We start from the raw sequence: 11,459 nt of genomic DNA, 5'->3' as shown, positions 1-11,459 counted from the left end.
AATGTCAATACTAAGTCATCTGCAAAGGCTTTCAATTTATATTGTTTGGCTCCAACCTTTATACCCTTAATGAGATGGTCCCTTCTGATCATATTTAACAAAACCTCCAGGACCGAAATAAAGAGTAATGGGGAAATCGGGCAGCCTTGTCGTGTCCCTTTCTCTATCTTAAATTCCTCTGTCACCACATTATTAACTATTAATTTAGCCTTTTATTCTGAATAAATTGCACTTATACCATTTTCAAACCCTTGACCGATCCCCATCCCCTGAAGGTTTTTCTTCATAAAACTCCAAGAAATATTATCAAAGGCTTTCTCGGCGTCCACAAAGATTAAAACTGCTTTAGTGTTAATGTCCTCTTGCAACTTCTCCAAAATGTGAATTACATTCCTCGTGTTGTCAGACAAGTGTCTGCCTGGGAGAAAGCCAGCTTGGTCCTTATGTATCTCTTCCCCTAGTACTTTTTTCAGCCTTTTAGCCAAAATGTCAGCAAATATTTTGTAATCCACATTTAACAGGGATATGGGTCGATAGTTCTTAAGTTGTGTCTTTTCGGACTCAGTTTTCGGTATAAGTGTAATATATGCTTCTTTCCACGACTCTGGCGCTTTTCCCCCCTCCAAAATTTCATTGCAAACCTCCTTTAGTGGTTGAATTATCCAGTCCTTCAAGGTTCTATAGTATTTTGAGGTTAAGCCATCCGGCCCTGGAGATTTTCCCAACTGCATATTCTGAATGGCACCTTCTACCTCCTGTTCCGTAATTTTGTAGCTCAACATTATTTTATTTTCTTGAGAGATCTTTTGCAATCCATTTGTTTTCAAAAACTGGTCTATCTCAGTCTCTTTCTGAGGCCCTTGTGTATATAGTTGTTTAAAATACCTCTGGAAGCATTTTCTAATTTCCACTGGATTCTGAATGTTCTTTCCATCCACCTCTAAATTAGCAATAGTATTTAACTTTTGTCTTTTTTTCATCTGCCAAGCTAGCAGTTTCCCACATTTATTAGCCAATTCAAAAGTCCTTTGTCTCATTTGTTTAATTTTCCATTCAATTTCCTGATTCATTATTATCATGGGAATTGGGGTTGCTTGTGTGTAAACCTCCAGCTGTTCCAACTGCTTAGGGGTGGTTGCATCTTTCCCTGGCTGAGCAGCCCTTTTGCGCGGCTGCCTCAGTCGCTGGTAGAATCCGTCAGTGGGTGTCTCCTAAATTTCCTCCAGCATAAGAATTCCTTAACGGACAACCTCCTCCTCGCCTCTCTGCGTGGAAGCCTTCTGCGCAGAGTGGGCGTGCCAAGCGGTGGTCCTCCACTCTCCTCACTGACTTCACTGGAAGAGTCTCGGAGCCTCCCCTCCGAAGTGCTCTCTGCCTCTCCCTTCTTCCTGGTGTCACCTGGACTTCCTTCCCCAGAGGACGTTCTCTCTCTTCCCTTACTGGTTCCCTCTCCGGCAGAATCTGGGAGCCTAGCCTCTCCACTCTGCTCCGATGTCAGTTCCCTGACATCCACCTCCCTCCCAGGACCCTCCCCCGTCCGTTCCTTGGACGTTGATGCAGGAAACCCCCGGAAGGAACTCCCCCCTCCATCTGATGATTCAAGTACCTCTCTCCATACACTGCTGTCTCTTCTCGCTCCCCAATCTCCCCAGTCGGATTCTTCTCCTTCTGATAATTCCTCTTCCTCCTCTTCGGAGGCGGGAAACCCCACAAACTCTTCCTCCTCATCGGTGGTGCCAAATTGCTCCCCCCAGAACCTCTCGGGTGGTTTGGGCTTTCTCGGATACCTGCTATGAAACTCCTCCTGCAGATACTCATCCCTAATCTCTTCTGCTGGGACCCATGCGTTTTCCTCTTCTGACTCCCCCTCCCACGCCACCAAGTATTCCACTCGCCCCCCTCTCCACCTGGAATCGAGAATTTCAGCTGCATGGCCACTGAGTTCCCTTTCCTCCATCTGTGGATGCAAGGGTGTTTCACTTTGCTGACCCAGAAATTCCCTCCCCTCCCTGAACAGTGAGAGTAAGGACCTGTGGAACACTGGGTGCAGTTTCATGTGAGATGGCAATTTGAGCCTAAAGGCCACCGAATTTACTTGCTGGGCTACTTCGAACGGTCCTAATCTCTTGGGCCGTAGTTTCTTACACCCTCCTTTGAACGGTAACCCTTTGGTAGACAACCACACCTGGTCTCCCACTCTTATGTTTTCCCCCTCTCTGCGGTGCTTGTCTGCCTGCCTCTTGTACTCTTCCTTTGCCCTTTCCAGGTTGATTTTAAGCTGTTGGTGTAAAGCCTCCATCTCTTCCACAAATTGTTCAGCCGCGGGAACACTCCACCTTCCCTCCCCTCCCCCGGGGAAAGCCCTGGGGTGACACCCGTAATTCGCCATAAATGGACTCATCCCCGTGGACACATGTTCCGCGTTATTGTATGCAAACTCAGCCAGCGCTAATTTGTCCACCCAATCATTCTCCCTCTCGTTGACGTAGCAGCGTAGGTATTGTTGAAGTATGCTGTTAGCTCTCTCTGCTTGTCCGTTGGTTTCTGGGTGTCGTGTCGTCGAGAAACTCACCTCGACGTCCAGTAGACTCATCAGCTTCCTCCAGAATCTGGACGTAAATTGCCGGCCTCTGTCGGATAAAATCCTCAAGGGGGCGCCATGCAACCTGAAAACATGCTCTACAAACAGTTTGGCTGTTTCTTCTGCAGACACCGCATGCGAGCACGCAATAAAATGGCACATTTTGGTCATTAAGTCAGCTACCACCATTACTGCCGTTTTCCCCTTGGCCTTGGGTAAATCAGTCATAAAATCAATTGATACCACCTCCCATGGTCTCTCTGGTGTGGGTAAGGGCTCCAGTAACCCCGCGGGTGCTGCCCTCTCCCCCTTAGCTCTCTGGTAGCGCTGGCACCCGCGTACGTATTCCTTCACATCTTCCCTCACCCGTGGCCACCAAAACTGCCTGGTGACCAGTAGCATTGTTTTGTGTTGCCCAAAATGTCCCGCCGTGGGGTTGTCATGTAGCTGTTTGAGTATTCTGCTCCTCAAATCCCCCTCAGGTATGTACAATGCACCCTTATAGTACAATGCCTCGCCCTTTACTTCAAATCCCCCCTGATCTTCCTCGTTACTTCGGATTTCCCTAAGCTTGGTTTGTGCATACTGGTCATCCCTCGTCAAACCGGCCAGCTCTTGCCTCCCTACTAACACTCCCCCACACACCCATCGGTCCTCAGGTATGACATAACGTACTTCTGGCCCTCCCTCCCCTTCCGAGTATTCGGGCTTGCGGGAGAGGGCATCTGCTCTGACGTTTTCCTTCCCAGGCACGTACCTAATCTCAAAATTAAACTTGGAAAACTCCTGTGCCCACCGCACCTGTCGTTGGTTCAGTACTCTCGCCGTTCTCCAATATTCCAGGTTCTTGTGGTCAGTACACACCTGGATTTTGTGCTGTGCCCCTATTAGAAAATGTCTCCAGCGTCTAAAGGCCTCGTGAATTGCCAACAGTTCTCGATCATAAACCGTGTAATTTTGCTCTGACTTGTTCAGCTTCCTGGAAAAAAAGGCACACGACTTCCACTGTCCCCCATCTCCCGGCTGGAGCAATATGCTTCCTACCGCTCTGTCTGACGCATCCGTCTCTAGCCTCATCGGCTTCCGCAGATCTACATGTAGAAGCTGCTCTTCCGACACAAAAGCCCTCTTAAGCTTTTCAAAAGACCGCTGGGCCTCTTCCGTCCATTCGAACTTCTTCTTACTACTGAGACAATCCGTTATGGGTGCCGTTAGATGGGCGAAGTTCTTGATGAACTTCCTGTAGAAATTTCCAAACCCCAAGAACCTCTGTATGTCCTTCCTGTTCTTGGGAGGCTTCCATTCTAGCACTGCCTGCACCTTGCCCGGGTCCATGGCCAAGCCCTTGTCCAACAACCGATAGCCAAGGAACTCCACCTCTCGAGCGTGGAATTGGCACTTCTCCAGTTTGACCCACAGCTGGTGCTCCTGCAGTCTCCTCAGCACTTCCATGACGTCTTTTACATGCTGCTCCTCGTTCTCTGAGTAGATTGGGACGTCGTCCAGGAAAGCTACACAATTCTTGTAGAGCAGGGACCCCAACACATGGTGCATGAAACTTTGAAATGTGGAAGAGCCTGATTGGAGTCTGAAGGGCATAACTAAGTACTCAAAGGCTCCCAGAGGGGTGAACATGGTGGTTTTCCATTCATCCCCCTCCCTCATCCTTATCAAGTTGTACGCCCCCGAAGGTCCAGCTTGGTAAAAATCTTCCCCTTCCTTACCCTGGCTAAGATGTCATCAATTCTGGGCATTGGGAAGGTCACTGGTTCCGACACCCTGTTCAATCCATGGTAATCCACTACGAGCCTGGGCTCCTTGGAGTCTCACTTGTCCACAAAGAACACTGGACTACCCCCCACCGCCCTTGATTCCCTTATGAACCCTCGCTTCAGGTTCTTGTCAATAAACTTCCGCAATTCCTGCATCTCCCTATCTGACATGGCGTACAGCTTACCCACTGGCAGCTGAGCGTCTGGGAGTAAGTTGATCTGGCAGTCAAAGGGCCTGTGGGGGGGGTAGCCGATCCGCCTCCTTCTCGCTGAAGACTTCTTCCAAGTCCGCATACTGAGGTGGTACCTTCCCCTTTTCCCCTACTGCCATTCCTGCCACCCTGGCTACTGCCATCCTCAGGTTTTCCCCTCCATGGCAGTGCTCTACACAGTGGGCCGACCCAAAGGTGACTGTCCGCTGATGCCACCCTACTACTGGGTCGTGCAGTGCCAGCCAACTCATTCCAAGTATGATGGGTGGTCCTGCTAAGGTGGCTACGTGAAAGGCAATTGTCTCTGTGTGTCTAGAAACTGTCATTTTCATGGGCAGGGTCTGGTGGGTCACCTCCCCTCCCAAGAGTTCTCTCCCATCAATAGTGGTTACTTGCAGGGGATGTTCTAGAGGCACCACCTGTAGCTGGTGTTCTAGCGCAAAATCCTTGCTAAAGAAGTTGCAAGAGCTGCCTGAATCCAGCAGCGCCTTCACTTTGATGGGGTGTCCGTTTGGGAGTTCTAGCACCACCTCTATGGCGATGGCTGCTCGGGGGGGGTCTGGTTTGGGCACTTCTACTGGTTGCTTGCCTGGCTGCTGTGCCCCCCTTCCTGCAGCCAAGCACTGCCGTTTCCCGGCGCCTCTTTCCTTTCCTCCTCACTCCCCACTGCCCCCACCATTCCTTGCCACGCCTTCTTCTGAGGGCATACTCTGGCAAAATGTCCCGGCTGCTGGCATAGGAAACACTTATTACTTGCTTTCCCCTCCTTCTTACGCACCACGCTGGAGTTTGAAAACCCGCGCGCGCGCGCTCCTCCAATCTCCATTGGCTCCTCGGGTGTCTGGAATGCGGTCGTCATGCCAATGCTCTGCTCTCCCTTCCCGCCTTTCCAGAGCGCGCGTCTCTTGCCTGACTCCTACAGCGAGCGCCAACTTGGTCAGCTGGTCCATCGACTCCGGGCGGGGTGAGCGGGAAAGTTCGTCTCTCACCCAAAAGGATAAGCCCTCCTCAAATAACATTTGTACTGGTTCGGAACTCAGATCCCACCCAAGTTTATGGATCAACATCGCAAATCTCGACCAGTACTCTCTCACTCACTGGTTCCCTTGTTTGCACCCCATCAGTTCTTTACGAGTCAGACTCTGCTCAACATCACTCGAGAACATGTGGTCCATGGCGCTAAAAAACTTTCTCAAGTCCTTCAGAGCCGCGTTCTCCGCCACCATTAAGGGTCAGACCCAATCTCTGGCCCTCCCTTCCAGGTGCCCCACCACAAAAGCGACTCTTCCCCCATCATCGGCAAAATCATCATACTGCAGATCCAGCGCATACTGCACTTCGGTCTTAAAAGCGTTATAATCTCTGGGGTTGCCCCCAAACTTCTGTACTAGTCCCGGTACCTTTCTTGCGATGGGGGTAATCTTCCCCTGGGCATCATGGGTCCTCCTCTCATCCAGCCACGCCGCTAGTAGAGCCAGTTGCTGTTCCAAGTCTCGGTTTCTCTCCTCCAGACTCTGTCCTCCTTTGGCCCCCTCTCCTGCGCCGGCTCCTCCGGTTTGACTCATGACTGTGCCCCTGTCCTCTTGCACACAAGCAACGTAAAGGACTGACGGATTGCTATCATGGGAATTGGGGTTGCTTGTGTGTAAACCTCCAGTTGTTCCAACTGCTTAGGGGTGGTTGCGTCTTTCCCTGGCTGAGCAGCCCTTTTGCGCGGCTGCCTCAGTCGCTGGTAGAATCCGTCAGTGGGTGTCTCCTAAATTTCCTCCAGCATAAGAATTCCTTAACGGACAACCTCCTCCTCGCCTCTCTGCGCGGAAGCCTTCTGCGCAGAGTGGGCGTGCCACGCGGTGGTCCTCCACTCTCCTCACTGACTTCACTGGAAGAGTTTCGGAGCCTCCCCTCCGAAGTGCTCTCTGCCTCTCCCTTCTTCCTGGTGTCACCTGGACTTCCATCCCCAGAGGACGTTCTCTCTCTTCCCTTACTGGTTCCCTCTCCGGCAGAATCTGGGAGCCTAGCCTCTCCACTCTGCTCCGATGTCAGTTCCCTGACAATTATCTTCATATATTGCACTTGATGTAGCTTTATTTCTCTCAGAATCTCTTGTGAATTGGGTTTCACTCTCAGTTTCTTCTCGCCCTCTTTAATTTTTTCCATTATTTTTTCTTTTTTCTCATTTTGGGCTCTCTTCTTTAAAGCCATTTCCGCCTTGGAGGAGATGGGGTTGCGGGCGGACTCCTCCCACACGCGTGCGGGGGCTGGCGTTTGCCCCCGCGCGAGCAGGGAATCCCCGGGCGTGTCACTGAGCCGGCCCCCAATCAGCGTGCCGGGGAGGTGGGGCCTGGCCTATTTAAGGCCAGGCACGCCCGGAGACCGCCCTCTTTCCACCTGGGCAGCACAGAGGTTTTTTTTTCTTCGCTTCTGCGTTTAGCCGCTACGAACCTCACCTTCAGCCGCACGCGCCTCTCCCCGCCTGAGCTGAAATCACTGTAGAGACCACGGTCTCCTCCCGAGCTGAAATCACTGGTGCCGCGGGGGTGTGCCGGCAAAAGAAGGCCGAGAGACGCGAGCAGCTGCGCAGCAATTTTGTGCTTTTGCTTCGTTCCAACCTGGTCGGCTGCAGAGAGGCAGGGGGATCGGAGCAGCGGACAAGTCGTCCCTAGCCAATAACGGAGGCATGGTCACCACCGGGAGCGTCGCGCTTGCGCCAGGAGAAGAAGAGGGGTAAAGTACCGGAGCAGCCACCTTTCGCTCCTTCATTCCCCTGCGTGCCGCTGTTTGCCTCCCGGGCCGCCTTTCCCCCGCCTCCATCTCTGCTTCCCTTTTCTTCAGCTACCTCCCCTGCTTTTCCTCATTTTCCTCCTTGCTAGCGCCGGATTAGAGCTGCAGATAGGTAGCCCTGATCTGCCCTCCTCCATCCTTAAACCCCCCCCCGGCTCCCGGGCATTGCCGATCGCGCTTCCCTTTTCATTGTTGTTGTTTTGCCGGAATTCTTCTGCCGGGTTGCTGCGGACATAGCATTCAGAAGCCGTGGCCGCCATTTATGTTAAGGGGTCGGGTAAGGGCAGAGAATAAGCGCCATCGTTGAGGGCACTCGTGTGGTGCCGCGAGCGGCCATTTTAGTGTAGGCAGGGGAAAAAGGCTGATAGCGGCCGCCATCTTGGTAGGTCTACATGTTGAAGCCCCGGCGGCCATTTTAGGTGTGGCGCGCGAGAGCGTTTTACTTTAGCCTTTTAATTAAGCAGGTCTGTTGTGTCTTTATCTCGGCTGCTAAACAGAAGGTGGAGGGATTTTATTACTCTTGTTTTTCCTGGTTTCTTTCAACTGTCGGCTAAGCGCGGTGTGCTTTATTTCTTAATCTTTTCAAATTGCCTTCCTGCTGCTGGGTGACCAGTCGGTAGAGGGAGCGTACAACTAAGCGGTATTTATTGGAATTTTCAAGATAATTGACATAAAATAGATAAGGATCTATAAACAATTACAATAATAATCTATTTAATAACAATATTAATATCTATATAATTAATACTTTAAAAATAAATAAATAAATATAAAAATACAAAAAATACTAATAAAAAATAAAATAAATATAAAAATAATATATTAAAAAAGAAGAAGAAGAAGAAGAAGAAGAGGGGGTTGTGGGGTTATTAGTCTATTTGGTTTAGGTTACAGTTGAACTGGTCTGATTATTTGAACTATTTTGATTCTTCCTCTAGAGCTTGAATATCTTATATTACCAATTAGATCACAGCGACCCTTGTTAAAATTAAGCTAGCCCTAAGTCAGTGTGGTTAATACGGACAGCGAGCCTTGTTAAAATTAAGCTAGCCCTAAGTCATTGTGGTTAATACTGACCGTGGCAGTGTGGATAATACTGAAGATTAGAAGATTAGTCAACCCCTTCTAGGGTAGGTAATAGCAAGGCCAGTGTTGATCTGCATTTCTAGAGTCAAGCGCAAGCTGAGACAGGGTTGACAATCCCGAGCTGGGTTCGACTTGAGGCCGTGTTGCTGTTAGCGGTGGGTCTTAAGTCAGCCTAGGTGATCTGAACTGGTAAAGGGGTACACGGACCTCCTAGGCGGGCAATTCTAAATTTCTAGATCAACAACTTGGTGGTTAGTTCCCAATTCTTTACGAAATGGCTTCCGGTGGAGACCAGCAGGCATCCACTTCCGCCAATCAGCAGGCACCTCCCGCAGGCAATGGCAGCGCACAAGTGCCGGCCATGCCTTGCGACCCACAAGCCTTCGCCCAATTTTTCATGGCATTTGAAACATTTTACAAACAGTGTAGGTCTAGGGGGGCTTTGGCACTGCCAGCCCCAGAACCTTCGCAGGAGGTGATACCCGACACTCCTCCTAGCTGCCAAGTTCAGCAGGTCATCCCCGCCATTGCAGGGGACAGCAACCAGTCAGAAACGATGAATATAGGTCACCCAAACACCCGTGCCCAGGCAGCCACTGCTAAGAAAACTAACCAAAGCATAGGCAAAGGAAAGGCACCGGCTAAGGGTCCCGGCAAGGGGAAGGCCACTGCCAAGGGCGCCAGCCGTAACACCGCCTCACAGATTGTAGACATCCCTAGTGTGTTTCAGGAACATCAGCCCCAGCACAGCTCTACCGAGGACAGCGCGGGTTCTGCCCTGGAGGATGAGCACATTGAACCTCCCATCCCTCAGCCAGCGGAAAGTGCGACCACAGCCAACGTCGAGGTACAAGGTGGAAAGAGGAAGTCCAAGAAGAAGCACACGTCCTCTAAGAAGAAGAGAAGTAAACAGTCAGAGACTGAGGATGAGTCAGGTACGTCATCCTCGGATTCGGATAGCGAGGGCCCCATGGATAGCTATTGGGGTCTAGGGGAGGATAATCATGGGCTCCCACTTTGGGCTCATGAAAGGAGGGCCAATTCCCATCGCAAGACCTTCAATGGTGTACTGGCATGGAAGGATGGGGCATTGGTGGAGGATGTAAAAGTTGCCACCAACCAATCCACTGATTTTATTTTGGGATACCATTTGTCCCAGAAGAAGAGGAATAAGATCCTCAATGGGGACTACGTGGACATGTTTACCCTTCTCCCTCCGACCAAGTTGACAGGGAAAGGGGAGAAGAGGCGCTCCTATGGTAAGCGGAGGTATAGGACGCCTAGGGCGGAGCGCACCTTTGAGAATTGGTTGGACCGGTACCAGGTTTTCATGGGAGTTGTGTGCGCAGCTTATCCTCGGCACTCCATGGATTTGGTTGCTTATTTGGCTCACGTCAGGAGGGTGCATGCCCTTTCGGGAGAAAATGCCGCTCTAACGTATGATGAGAATTTCCGTAGAAACGCATCTTTCCTACCTTCCACCCGCTGGGATCTAACGGATCCTAATTTCTGGGGAGAGGACGTCAATCCCTACATCGAAAAGAAAAATCCAAGGCGGGTAAGACAGAGGCGAAGCGGTGCCGCCAGTGCTGGGAGTACAACAGGGGTGTATGCTCGCGACCCTCCTGTAAGTATCTGCATGAATGTGAGCGGTGCTGGGGTAACCACCCCGCCTCTGCCTGCTTCAAGAACAAACAGCAGCTCTTTCGGGGGGCGGGGGTTCTTCCACAACAATAACAGGGGTGCCCCCGGATCCACCCACCAGGGATCAGGTAACCGCCAGTAATTTGCACCTGGGTCTAGCCTCCTCCCCCATCAAACTTCAGCCCCTCAAAACTTTGCTGGAACAATATCCCGACCGAAAAGCGGCACAATACCTTTGGGAGGGGTTCTCCAAGGGGTTTAGAATCCCCGTGGCTGCCCCCCCTAACACCGGGGACCCACAAAATCAAAAATCAGTTAGGGAAAGGCCAGAGACTGTCAAAAAAAAGATAGAGAAGGAAATCCGCGCAGGTAGGGTAGCAGGTCCTTTTGCAGAGCCCCCACTAGAAGGTCTTCAATTATACCCATTGGGCATCGTACCAAAAAAGTCCCCAGGGGAATTTCGCATGATCCACAACCTCTCCTACCCAGGGGGGGGGGGGGCTCGGTCAACGATTCGATTCCCCAGGAGCTTTGCACGGTGAAATACGCCTCCTTCGACCAAGCAGTAAAAATGATTCACAGATTTGGGCAGGGGGCACTCCTGGCAAAATGCGACATTGAGTCAGCGTTTCGTTTGCTTCCTGTCCATCCAGCGGACTTCCGTTGGTTAGGCTTCCGGTTTGGGGGGGCGTATTTCATTGAGAAGGCGATGACCATGGGCTGCTCCGTGGTTTGCTCAGCCTTCGAGTGCTTCAGTACCTTTCTTGACTGGGCCCTACGCTTTAGGACAGGATCGTTGGGCGTTTCCCATTACCTCAATGATTTGGCAGGCGAGCTGGGGGTGCCATTGGCCTCCGAGAAAACGGAGGGTCCCGCTACTTCATTAGTTTATTTAGGCATCGAATTAGACACTGTGGCCCAAACCTCCAAACTACCCCGGGAAAAGCTGTTAAGCCTTAAGGAATTGATACAACAGCTACTGCCCCTCAAGAAGGTCACCTTAAGGCAAATTCAATCACTATTAGGCCACCTAAATTTCGCTTGTAGGGTAGTGGCACCAGGTAGACCTTTTTGTGGCCGGCTAGCCAGACTGTCAGCAGGTCTTAGGGCACCCCAGCACAGAGTGCGCCTCTCTAAGGAGGTCAAAGCAGACTTGGAAGTCTGGTTACAATTCCTCGAAAAATACAACGGTATTTCCTTGTGGCAAGATTCCATGGCACTCAATGCTGACTTCCAAGTCCAGTCAGATGCGGCAGGGTCCTTGGGTTTCGGAGTCTATTTCAGGGGTCAATGGTGTGCAAGAAGTTGGCCTGAAGATTGGCGGGGCCAGCCCATTTCTCGGGACCTTACGTTCTTGGAATTCTTCCCTATCGTAGTGGCAGT

Source organism: Podarcis liolepis, assembly GCF_965112155.1.
Source record: "Podarcis liolepis genome assembly, chromosome: W".
Classification (NCBI taxonomy): Eukaryota; Metazoa; Chordata; class Lepidosauria; order Squamata; family Lacertidae; genus Podarcis; species Podarcis liolepis.
Note: the sequence above shows the minus strand (reverse complement) of the source record.